Source organism: Lepeophtheirus salmonis, chromosome 13 (assembly GCF_016086655.4).
Source record: "Lepeophtheirus salmonis chromosome 13, UVic_Lsal_1.4, whole genome shotgun sequence".
NCBI classification, from domain to species: Eukaryota; Metazoa; Arthropoda; class Copepoda; order Siphonostomatoida; family Caligidae; genus Lepeophtheirus; species Lepeophtheirus salmonis.
In genome coordinates this window covers 16,577,715-16,590,988 of record NC_052143.2, presented here as the reverse complement: position 1 = coordinate 16,590,988, position 13,274 = coordinate 16,577,715, and the positions used below count along the sequence as shown (strand labels likewise).

Sequence of the window (13,274 nt, the reverse complement as noted above, 5' to 3'; positions counted from 1 at the left end):
GGTATTGGTAAATATGATGCAATACAAAAAAGAAGAGAGAAAATTGCACTGAGATGAACAAATGAAAACATTTGTCATGACTTATGTACTACTTAAAAAGAGTCGACACAATGTTTGCCTCCCTGGTAAATACAGTGTTTGGTATTCTCACTTTCTACTACTTTGTCTATATATATATTTTTCTAAACTCTTTCAATTTAGGACAATAGGCCTTAAAGCCATTTTGCCTCAAGGATATTTCGCCATTGTTTAAAAATAAATGTGGTTTATAAGTCGATACTGTTTATTTTTGGCTTAAATGATGCTCTCTTTGAAATTTTAAATAAAATGATGTAATGATTATTACTATAAAATGTATTAAATGGTTGTTTTCTGTTGAAATAATGATGAAATTAGGCTCCTGCCACATATTGCGTTATTTCTTTGTTCAACCACGTTTAGATTACCACAAAGTACTATATTTAATGATTAAAAGATAAAATTCTAAGTAAGATTTTGGATTAATTTTTTTTTGACAAAGCTGCTGAAGAGATAAGAGCTGTTATTATCTCAACTATTGCAAGGTATGCAATGTTTTTGGGAAGAAAAATGAGGGGTATTTACAACAAAAAAAAAACTTCAGTCTAGGGTTTGAATTTTAATCTATGGATTGAATTTCGATCTCAACTCTATGTACTTTGCACATATTTTATCTTAATATGTTTTCATATTAAGTACAAAAATACACTTACATACAAATTTTTCACTTATGCAATCCAAGGTCTGCTAAAGAGAAGTAGGGGAGATATAATTGAGACAGGTGTTGCCTGCAGTCCTCACATTCTCTTTATTTAATATTTTTCCTTCATTGATTTGTTTTTTTTTCTATTTTTTCGACTCTATTATGTCAAATATAATAATAAGCAATGAATTAAAACGACTACAGTCAACAGCTAACTCAATACTGTCTCCAATTATTCTGTCTAGTAGTCCTTACATTATAAAAGTAATGCATAAGGACATTATTTCAACATAGTTGTATAGTGGGTTATTTTTTTTATTATTTCTATCTTTGTACAGGGTGCGTCAAGAGGCAAGAAGAAGTTTAAGAAATCAAAATTTTTTTATTTTTCTTTCATAATGATTGTACACATTTAAAATGTTGTTTTTGTAATCATATTAGCTAGGTGACGTCTCCCGTTATCCATACACTGAATGTACAAAACTGATATGTTAAAACCCGGGGATTTTTTTCATTATATTTTTTTGTTTATTTATAACCCTTTTAGTACCGGGATAAAAATACTATGAATTTCCTTTCAAAGCTTTATTTTCCCTAATAAATAAATCAAACCTCGAAAATAATTTCAAAATTTCAGTAATTTGTCCAAAAATGGATGTCCAATATATTAGACATCGTGACTCAAATTGATATTTTTGAACTATTTATGGTAATTTACAAAGCTCTCTTCAAACATAATAGTTTCTTGTATTTGATTTTTGATAAGAATTTCAATTTGGTACATTGAAAAACATTTTTATATTCCAAGAAATATGGCCAATGTCCTTTATTATCAAGTCGAGACACCGCCCATCTTGTTGTTATAATCTTTCAATATTTGAGGTTATGGAAAATCAACATAAATTTTTGAAACTTTATCCCATCACATTACAGCATGCTAATGTCACAGTTTTCTTTTCATACCAACGAAAAACGATAACACCATCTTTATATGATCTGTAATCATAACTTCGAAGGCCTTTCTTTCTCAATTCTTTATCAATCATCAATGGCCACATTCCAATTCTGGTACTTCTGATGGTTCCAGCGTAGAAAATGTATCTGCTCTTCAAAAGGTGAATAAGTGAGAGTGATATCGAATGCTAATTTGAAATTACAGCCTGGTGGGATTACATTGCAGAGCAGTAGGCCAACAACTTAACCAACCCCATAAATTTTCAAATCTTCATATACAAGAGTTGTTTTACCTTGGCAAGAAAAGAAATCATTGCAAAGACAATCAATAAAAATTTTGAGCCATCTTGTCCAACTTATTGGACCAAAAATGAAATATTAATGAAAATTGAGTCATTATGTCCAATATATTGGACAACAAATACTGAACACACTTATATAGTCACAACGTTCAACCTATTTCACATAATCAAAAGGTTATGTCTAAGTCACAGAGTCCAATACGCTTGACAAAAAATGCAAATAGTTTTTTTGGTGAATCAATACATTTTATTCAACAATATTATTACATAAAAAACTTATGAATGTTTTTCTAAAAAAATTTAATTTTTGAATTTTCGTAAAATTATCATTTTTTAGGATCGGTAGATTTTTTATTTTTGTTTTAATAGATCTGGATTTTTGAAATTTATTTGAATAGATTTGGGTTTTGAAAAAATAATAATTTTAATTTTTGAATGTTTCAAAAAAATTCCAAAACCTGGGGACCCTGTACTTGTTCTATGTAATTTACATAAATATATATATGGATAATTGATTTGCAAAATATATAGAGAACAAGCATAAATGGTAAATTATATAAATTTATCAAATATATATATTTGAGATATTCAATGTTTTCCTCAGGGAAGGTTGACTACATAATTGTATTACCTACCATTAGAAAGAGTAGTTGAATATATGTACATACATATATTCAACTCTTTTTGGAGTAATATATGATTAAAACTTCTTATGGAGAAGAAAGTTTTCTTCAATAGTATTAATTATAATTGATAGGATTGTTATTTTGTATTTATTTATAATGGAAAATGGCACAGGTCAACTTATAAGTCAATTTAGTTAACTTTTCAGAAACCCATTCATAATTCAAAAGGGAAAATCACAAGCGTCTGCATGAGAGGGCTGGAGGGTTTTGTAGCCCCCATAAAAAAAAAAAGAATTTTTGTTTTACCGAAAAATTTAATATTTGATTTTTTTCAAAAAATTTTATAATAGAAATTTAATTTTTGAAATTTTTTTACAATTAAAAAAAAATTGTGTGTGTTTTCAAAAATATTCCAAAAACAAAGCTTCCTTCACCAAATATAATCCTATGGACGTCTTGAAAATGATTCCGCTACAAGATGGCGAACTCTTTATTCTTCACAAATTCATCTTTGAAAGAGATGAAAAGTTGCTCCTTCTGTGGCTAGGAGGAGAAAACCTTTTTTTTTATCAATGTCCCAAAGTAAGCCAAGTGGTGAGAATGACTGTGGGGCCCTTGGAGGCTTCATTTCAAATATCGATCTTCAAGACTGTTTGGTTAGTGTTGTCATTCCCTTCATACAAAAAAACACTTCAACAAATTTTAACTAATCACTTCAAAAGTCTTATTTGTACTCTCTCCGTATGTTTCAATAAGTCCATGATGCCTACAGGACACGATAAGTTGCTCAGAAAATAATTTTATCTTTCGGAGAAGTTTAGGGAACAGGGGATCGTTGTTTTTTTTCTACGGATATACTCAATGATCAACCGTCAGCATAGTCCTCGCTTCTACTAAGGGTCAAAGGTTTTAGCTAGTTTTTATGAAGTATCTACAACTAAAAAATTTCTCATTATAAAGTATTATTTTGTAAAAAAACGATGTTTAGTCGTGTGATTTTAAGCATTTTTTTTTGTTATGTACAAATAATATATTATTTGAAAAAAAATAAAATATTGTTAATTTAATTCATAATTCGATATAATGATTTATATAAGATGAGGGGAAGTACACAGAATTACCCAGAGTTATTAGGCGTCGTCAAAAAGAGATACATTGCGTAAAAAATATATTAGTTACGAACCAAAAAATCCCAAGTGGTACTCACCGTTTTTCATAAGCACACTTACACGTATTTACTCAATACGTATGTTTGCTATCTCTTCAAGAATAAATAAAAATAATAGTAGCATGATAAAAAAGTATATCAGGACGTTATGACAGATGAGCAAAGGAGTAATTTAGTCGTTATAGTAGTTACCTGCCTTATCCGTAGCTACATACGCTCTAATCTAGATACAAAGCCCTAGCAAGATTTCATTAACACGATTTTATTGTTATTTCTTAGATCGAAAATATTTATATAACGTGCATCAGAGAGCACTAAATACTTGGACTCTGTATACGCGTTCAATGTTATATTCAAAATGCCTGCAAGATTTCATTAATGTCTACATTGTTATTTCTTAGTTCAAAAATATGTAAAATACATTAATATACTATATTTTGAAAAATATTTAATTTATTTATTACTTGCTAAATGGCTCTTAAGTTGAATTAATGATTTTTAATTGCAAAAGAACAGATGTTTCACTCAATTCATTCATAATTCTGATTGTATCTCATGGTGAAATAATAAATTGCCAAAATTTCCTAAGTGGAACATTCTTTTAGATTGAAAAAATCAAGACTTTATGTTATAATAAACACCCAAGACTGAAATTTTGTATTATTTAATTAGATGAAGAAATCATTCAATCCTTTTAAATGCTAAATATCGAGAAAAAAAAATATTGAATAGATTTAATATTTATGTATGGTTATATTATTTGTATATTTTGCTTTTATTTACAAAGGCAATAAAAAACCTTAAAAATACTTTAGGAGATAGAAAATATACCTATGCAAAAAACATTGCGGTTACGAACCATGATTATAAGACTTTTTGTTTTATTTTTTTACATACAATTTTTCCATTCTCTTTCACAATTCACTGCAAAGGATATACATAATTACATATATTTCGATATTGATCATGTTCATTTCAACACTCACGACTTTTAACTCCATGATTATCTCATAACCTTAGGAAATAATAACAATATTTATTTGTAAGATTTATTATTATTGACTTGAACTCTATTAATCGAACCATCCCTTTTTTATATGTTGTGTAGCTTATAAAATTGAAACTGTTTTGTTCTTTTTAAATATCATTAACTAGGTACACTCAGAATTGCATCTCTCTATATAGTTAAAAATAATATAAGCTTTGTTTACTTATACTAGTTTATAAACAAAGCAAAAGAGAGGGGCACCGTCTTGTGACAAAATAATACAACTGCCTGAATAAAAATATTATTTAATATAAAATATAGAGCTATATTTAGTGATGAAACAAGTTTGTATTTTAGGCATGTTAAGTAAAAGAAACTAAAAATCCCTGACAGTTTGAAGATTGTTATGGAAGAGAGCACATTAGGTTTCAAAATGTTTGACAAGGGAGGAGGAGAGAAGAAAATAAACAAGGACATTGGCAAGAATTACTTTGATGTCGATCTTCAATTCTTCTCTGAGTCCGATAAGGAGTTACAATTATAACTCAGCAACAAATTCTCAAGGTTACTCTCTATCTTTTATGAGCACACACGAATGTTCAATCAGGTTTTGAATATAATTGAATTTATAAGGAAAGGAAGTAAACTCCATATGAGTTGACTAGGTATGTTACTTCGTGCACAGACACTTTGCAGAAAACTATACTGCCAAATGACCACATTGCAGAATGGAAACTGTGCCAAAAGACCACTTTGCCAAAAAATATATTTATATATATTTGATAATGGTTCATGTTGCAATACCATGTAACATCAATTTTAATATATAAAATGTTTAATAATTAAGCACAAATTACAGTGATTAAGTGTTGATTAATTAATATTTGATTTATTGCAACAGTTGGCTCGAATCACCATAGGATTCATTGTAACAAAAATCATAACAACCACACAAAAAATAAGTCAATTAGAAAGATACAAAATGTTTAAATAAGAGAAGAAGTGAATCAATGAATGACAGAGACTCAATGGACAAACCAAATGAACAAATCGTTTGGATCGAATGTGTTAGAGTTATAATGTATCTGGTCAAGTCCTGATCGACATTCCTCAATCCTGAGGTCGTCTTGTACTCTATAATTATTAAAATATATTTGTCATTGGGATGAGGAATTCTCATTTACATTATCTATCATTGATATTGAACCCTTGGCCATCTTCTCCCTCCCTCTAGGTATTTCTCAAGTTAGAGGAAGTGCAGTATTTACTTTCCATGTTCATAAGAATTAAAAGGGTTCCCAAGATTCTCTTGGGATTCCCATTGAAGCCATATAATTCCAGTTTACTACAACGCCTTTTAACAATTGATGCACCACTATCCAACTTCTGAGCTTTTACCATTTCCAATGCGTTTATTATTATTTTTGAAATAACTGTCCCAAGTAAAAAAAAAGAAAAGAATGGACTCGGTGGGTAAATAAATGCTTGGCTATCCTTCCATTTATCAGTCTTACCTTGAAATTGAGGGTGAAACTTTTGATGGGACAACCACCACACACCAAATGATATTCCGCATTGTTTTTGATCCCATCTCGCAAAAAAAAATAATCCCGTGATTTGAGGTAGGGATTAAAATTCAGAGACTCGTCCATGCACATGTGCTGCTAGAAGGGAACTAGTAAAAATATTTGAATATTTTTTCCCTCATGAATTTATCATTATATGATTTGATTAAATAAAGTTATGGACTCCTTTTTTTTAAAGTTCAACACATATTTTATGTTATTCAAATAACTATACACTTATGTTAGCATAGCAGTTCAAGGAAAAACATGAAAATAGAGAAAATGCAAATGGGCTAAAGGCTTCAAGTTACATTAGTAGAATAAATCAATAATAGGTATAAAGTAGGTGATTTTACAATTATTGTAGGTGCTATTAGAAGATAGTAGTCATTTATTTGATATACAAGTTCCTTTTGCCAAAAAATTATGCATCCAATATAATAAAAGCACCTATAAATCTTTATAATCATCTCAGGTTCTGTTGGTGTCTCTGATATTTATCAAGAGTAGTAGAGTATTTGTAATCAACGTATTATGGACAATTCGATAATATATTTTTTTCCTATATGTATACACTATGAACTTCAATAATTTTTATGATCAGGTATTGTCCATATCATAAAAAGCATCTCAATCCTTAGATATCCATCGTCAACGGTTTTGAATATATGTTCCAAGGGCAAAATTGCCCTAAGAGGAACAGACTCCAAATGGCTCGTTTGGAATTTATAGACTCCTTGAAAGAGGCGACTACAATTATAAAATAATGTACAAGCTACTTTATCCCCATGTATTGCTATTTTCTTTATGAATGTATAGAATTTGTCGCATTTATTAGTAAAATAAATATTACTTATATTCAGATCACAAATGGTAAATAAAAGTTTTTAGGAATCATTATATAGACATAATTATAAAAAAATAATTTTAAGACTATCATTATTAACTCTTTTTTTTTTCACTTTTTTGACATCATGATTAAAGAATTATTATCAAGGAAATTTTGAAATAATTAGATGACGTAATTCAAAGTAAATTATATCCTTAGTCATTTTTCATTCATCCATGGACTGGATAATATACACAAATAAAAATAACTTAAGTATATATTATGACAAAAAGATTAAATATATTTCCTATTTTCTAATTTTTTATGCACGTTTCTCCGTTATATACAACTTAGACTAATTTAATAATTATTTTACTGAGTGTTTCTCCTCATATTCTATACACAAATAAAAGAAACAATTATATTTCTTATAGACAAAAGATTTAATCTGTTAGGTTGATTAATAAATAATTTACTTTTTCCATAAAAACTCAATTTTTAATAAAACACTATAACAACTATACAATAATATTACATAGTCACCCTAGGATGCTATTACGTTGTGGATCGTAACTTTAAGTTGATCCAAGAGCTTCTCTTCTCCAACTTTCTTTAGTGTCGATACACACCAGATAGAGTCTTTTCAGGGTTGTTATAAAGCAGATGTTCAATCTTTCTAAACAGGAAACGGTCATTAAAGCTTAAGACGGAGGGGGGGGTTGTTTTTGTACCAAGTGCCTTTTCTGGTCAAGAAATCCTGTTTATCCCTTTTTCTGCCTTAATCTTATCCAACAATTTGTAGGTTATCCAGATAACCAAGAGCTATTTGTACCCTAAATCGTCTGGCAGGATACGATGGACGGTTTTTTGTAACGGATAAAGGTCTTCTGCAACTTGTCGAGTGCTCAGCCAAGGAGTTGACTAAATCAAGTGACGAACACAGGGGATGTTGTCGAGGCTACGTCTTGAATGACCCTTCTTCTCAAGAGTGAAAGTGCCATATTCCATGGCTTTAGTCCAGTTTAAAACAGTATGCCTCGTAAAAGAGTGTAAAGAGTAAAAGAGTCTTTTTTCTCTTTCTAAGCTCGTATCTCTCTCTTCCTCTTCTCTTTCTACATCCCTCCCTTTATATCTTCTCTTCCGCCTTCATTCTTTGTTTCTATTCTTCTCTATTCAGTCTGCAACGCGGGCAACTTCTGTCTGTATATAAAGGGTAGGGCAGAAAAACGCACATTTAGAAATCCATCTAAAATTTATATTTTCACAAATAGGCAAAAAAAATGTTAACGAACCATGTTGACAAGGTTTTTGCAAAAAAAAAATTCTAAAAATTGCTACTTTCATTATCAATTACACTTTTATTTTTTATTACTTTACACTAGCTTGAAGACCAGGTAGGAGTTGATGAAAAACTCCAATGACAAGTTTTCCATGCAGTGACTATGACAGTGAGTCTATAATTGGGTTTGAGGTCCAGTTATTTTCTCTCTCCAAAGTGCCCCATATACAAAAATCCATTGTGTTCAAATCTGGTAAGGAAGGGGGATATATCTATATGGACCAGAATTGAGACAAAATTATCTGCGCAGAATTTTTGGTACTTGGAAGACATGGAGAGGAGGCGCCGTCCTGAGTCCATACTTATTAACCCTCCGGATAGTTGGTCTTCAGGTATGGCAAGATGGGGTGTCTAAGCACAAGAAAGCTAATTCGTAATCTTCATCACATCAATTCCAGTATCTAAGAGTTCTGAGATACGCCGTATTTTTGCTTGTTGCTCGTTCATGATGATAAACTGACTGAATGATTAGTATAATTTTTTAATGTGAAAAGGACAGATTAAACATAATATCAAAAAATAATCACTAAAGCTTTTCATAGTAGTGAGAAAATAAACATTAATGAACTGACCATATTTTGTTGCCCTACCCTGTATATAAAATAAATCTATGTATATTGTTAAATTTTATATAACAGTGTTAATCATTTTTGGGACTAAGCCACCTCTCATATACTGAAAGCTAGCAATGCCTTTATGACTCAACTTAATATGTAATAACTGGTGTTAAATTTACATCAATGAGTCACTGGAAACCCTGAATACTCAGAGGTCTCTAGATAATTTAATTTATGCATTTGGTATATATTTAGAAGATAATTTATTTTTGATTCATGTTCAATACATGGCTTAGTTACTTCAAAACAATAAATCCTCAGACAACGAGTCTCCGGTTTCAATTTTAGATTATAGCTTGGATTGTGTATATGTTTCCTTACTTTTGTGATGCCTCAAAGAACAGTGATGCAATAATCATTCGTTATGTGACTAGGTGCATTGACAAATGCCATCGTATGGTTTTAAGAAGTCATTTTTTAAAGTCTGTGTCCGATTATTTAGTATTATAAAGACTTATTTGACACAATTTTTTTCTCTTGATTTTCTACTTTACTAAATATCTAACGAGAAATAAAAAAATTAAAGGGTCCAATTTCTATGTCTCATAATATAAGTATTACGATTTGAAATTTGAGCTCTATCGAGTTCCAATTCTAAGGGCATATTATTTTTTAGAACCTAAAGATATAAATATTTTTTGCAAATAAGGAAATAGCAAAAGACAAATCCTTTCATATCAGAAAAGTTCATTTTTATTACTTTATTATATTTGTCATATACCTAGATACGTAATACATTCATTAAATAGACAAATAAAGATATCATATAACACGATACTATCTCCTACCAACTCCCTCTTAAGAATTATGCCTTCAATTACTTGGCTATTTACAATGTATCAAGATTTCCGGTGACTGTATATACATATACAGAGTAACCTCCCCTCTTTTACCGAAGTAAACTATCTAATGTTATTATTATGATTGGACTAAATAAGGATGTGGAAACCGTATTTATATCATGACGATGTTTCATATATCATCCATATATGTATGCATTCATTTGGCTAGGTAAAACTCTTTCGAACTTATCTAAATTATTACTCACATTTATATGTTGATTACCTTACAAGGTTTTTTTTAAATAGTTGTACGTATGCATGACCAAAAAAATCGTTTTATAAAAAACCAATGACATTAAATATCCAAGCAATCCGTGTAAATAAAAAAATATATAGATGAATATTGTATGTAAACATATCAAAAATTGGATTGCAGTTGTCTTTTAGCAATTCCATAAAAATCACATTCTACGTAATTAAGTCATGCTAATACAAGTTTTGGATCCCCACTCAGTATAACGCCGCAACAAATCATCAGTCTTACTCTTTGTCTTTTACGCAAAGGTGTATTTACTTTTTACTTATATATCTATCTTTAAGAATATAAGAATAATCAAATCAGCTTTAGACAATAAAAATACCAACCTTTTCATGTTGCAACAAGAAACTCTCTATTACTTTATATATATTTTTTTAAATTTCTATTATAATCTATAAAAAAAATGGACAAAGATGACTCATAAGTATATTAATCGTTTGCAAAAAAAAAAAGGAAGAATTATAACTAGAATCCATAACATAAGTTATACTTAGTAGTATATGTATAACTTGCCAATCCCTCCTCCTCCTTAAAAACCATAAATCATTGATCATGTCTACCATACCTATGACTCGTACAACATACGTAAATTGGGAGGAGATAATATATACTTGAATATAAGTGGTGTATCGAATATTAAAAAAAGTGATATGGGAATGCAAATATCGACATTTGAAATCAACAAATGCGAGTGTTCTATACTATTAAATAAACAAGTCTGAGACAACATACGAGTAAGACTTTTAAAGTAGCTCAAATGTATTTAAATAAATAATTCATTAAACATAAACTAAATACCAGAACTGTAGTGATGAAACTGTAGTTGAACGGAAAAACAACAGCAGGTATTATGAGACTGTTGTAATTATGATTGAATCTAACCATTTCGGTTCAATCAAATAAGTTTGGCCCGGACAGGCCTCATAGAAAAAATTCAATATAGATTTGTCCTAAATAAAAATTCAATCTATGCTACCTAAAAAACAGATTGATGTTGATTGGTCTCATTGAAAATTCTGTCTAGATAGCACAAGGGCAGAAAAGTCCAAGGCTTATAAAAGAAAACACGTTTTTTTTCTTCCAAAATTGTTTTTCTTCATTTTTCTTTATTATTATTTGTTTTATGAAGCAGAGTCCCAATACACTTTTCCAGCCATTGCTTAACTTGAACACTATTTTTTTCCATCAAGAAGAAGTGTGAAATAAAAGCAAGAAATGTCTTTTTCATTCGTTCTATTGAAAATAACGAAAGTAGCATCACACTTAGTTGAATAACTCACTAGCTAAGAACAGATAGTCATGAAATGCTCTGATGAAGGTTGGTGCTATATGAAAATAAGGTGAAAAATTAGTGCCATCTATGTGTGAAGCCCAGGACTTTTCAGTCCATATGTTAGATTTAAAAAACTGATCAATCTTCATTTTTTTCATTAAAAAATCTGGCTAGACCAAATTTATAGATAAACCGTTTATGACGTTATGTACTTCCAAGAGTTGACAGCATCACTAGAGGTGTATAAAACATGCCTTAGAAAGTGAGTGCTGATTTTTCTCGTTGGTAAACTGAACATGACCTTTTTTCCAATGTGTTTGTTATTATTATATCATTATTAACTTGTACGTGTGCTCATAAAAGACAGAGAGTAAAGCTGAAGGTTTTCTTGGGAGTTATAAGATTGTATTTTTCCTTGTCGGACTCGGAGTAGAATTGATGATCAACATTAGAGCCAACATCCTTGCTAGCTACGGAGTGTGATTTGTTTTTATTCCCTTTCTCTCATAGCTGCTTTCAGCTAATATCATGAAACGTTTAACAGCCAATCTCCTCTCTTCCCAAATATTTTTCAAATTGACAGGGTGGCCAGGTTAATTTTCTGCTTCTTTTATTTTTGCATACCGCCGGGACCATATGGTATCCTATGCATCCATGAGCATCACTACAATAACGTTATATGAAGTTTAAAGTGTTCTATATGAACACAACCAGCAAAATTGGGATGGGGAGAAAAAAAAGGGAGACCAAAAACATCCGTCCACGATTTGAAAACAATTGAATTTCAGTAAACGGTCTGAGATAGAGGTCTTACTTCAAATATCGAACCAAATAAATATAGAAAAAGCACTAACGACTCAACCTAAAAAAAAAGTATCATTACTAATAAATTGAAAAAGATATATTCAGTGTAAATTGTATATTCTTCAGTTCACCTCCGGCAAACACAAAGACATTTTACATCCTTAATTATTAAGATCGTGCAATAAGTAAAAAAGGAAGAAACCAATTTATGTATCTTAGACCTTTGTCTCATTTCATTATACATGAAGGCATAAAATGAATTTTTAAATAATAATATTTACTCAAAAGTATTTTTGTGAGCCACCTACTAAATAAAGACTATTTAGGTAAATATTTTATAAATAGGTCCTTCTGTCTAAAATACAACACTTTTTTAAATGGCTTAGAATTGTCTTATGTGATATAATTGATCTTTAAATCTTATAACTTATGGTAAATAATTGCAGGGGCGTCCGCAGGGGGTGGGTTGGAAGGGTTGTAGCCCCACCCAAAAAAAAAAATCTTTTAACCAGCAAATTATACATTTGAATTTTGTTTCCAAAAATTTACCTTTTCCAACATTTTTTCAAAAAATTTAAATTTTTTGTAAATTTTGTTAAAAATGATTTAATTTTTACCATTTTTTCCAAAAATTTTAATTCATGTGCAAAGCTTTTGAATTATCGAATTTTTTCACAAAAATTTAAAATTTCATTTTTGTTTTTAAATTTATATTTGCAAATTTTTTTCCAGAAACTTTAATTTTTTGTAACTACAGTAGAATTTTGAGCTTTTTCTCAAAAAAATTAATAATTTGAGAATAGCTGTAGAATTGTAAATTTTTTTTTTTCAAAAAAAATAATTTTTGTGAATGGCTGTAGATTTTGAATTTTCTTGAAATATAATCCTGAGGACGCCCCTAAATTGTAACCAAAAAATAAGCAAAGTCAATTGAGCAATATAAGAGTCATAACCAAAAACCTAGAGCAAAGCTCAGCTACAACTCTG

The 13,274-nt window shown here is 29.7% G+C and overlaps 2 long non-coding RNA genes across 2 annotated transcripts; both read right to left on the bottom strand.

Moving 5' to 3' along the window:
• Window positions 1-2,897: 2,897 nt before the first annotated feature.
• Window positions 2,898-5,858, bottom strand: LOC139907069 (uncharacterized). Its single transcript, XR_011783384.1, has 2 exons — window positions 3,811-5,858; window positions 2,898-3,540 (listed from the first exon to the last, which is right to left on the bottom strand). It is a non-coding gene; the product is annotated as an uncharacterized lncRNA (long non-coding RNA).
• Window positions 5,859-6,288: 430 nt separating this feature from the next.
• LOC121128582 (uncharacterized) lies at window positions 6,289-8,601 on the bottom strand. The gene is made up of 3 exons (XR_005868204.2): window positions 7,885-8,601; window positions 7,689-7,829; window positions 6,289-6,434 (listed from the first exon to the last, which is right to left on the bottom strand). It is a non-coding gene; the product is annotated as an uncharacterized lncRNA (long non-coding RNA).
• Window positions 8,602-13,274: the final 4,673 nt, after the last annotated feature.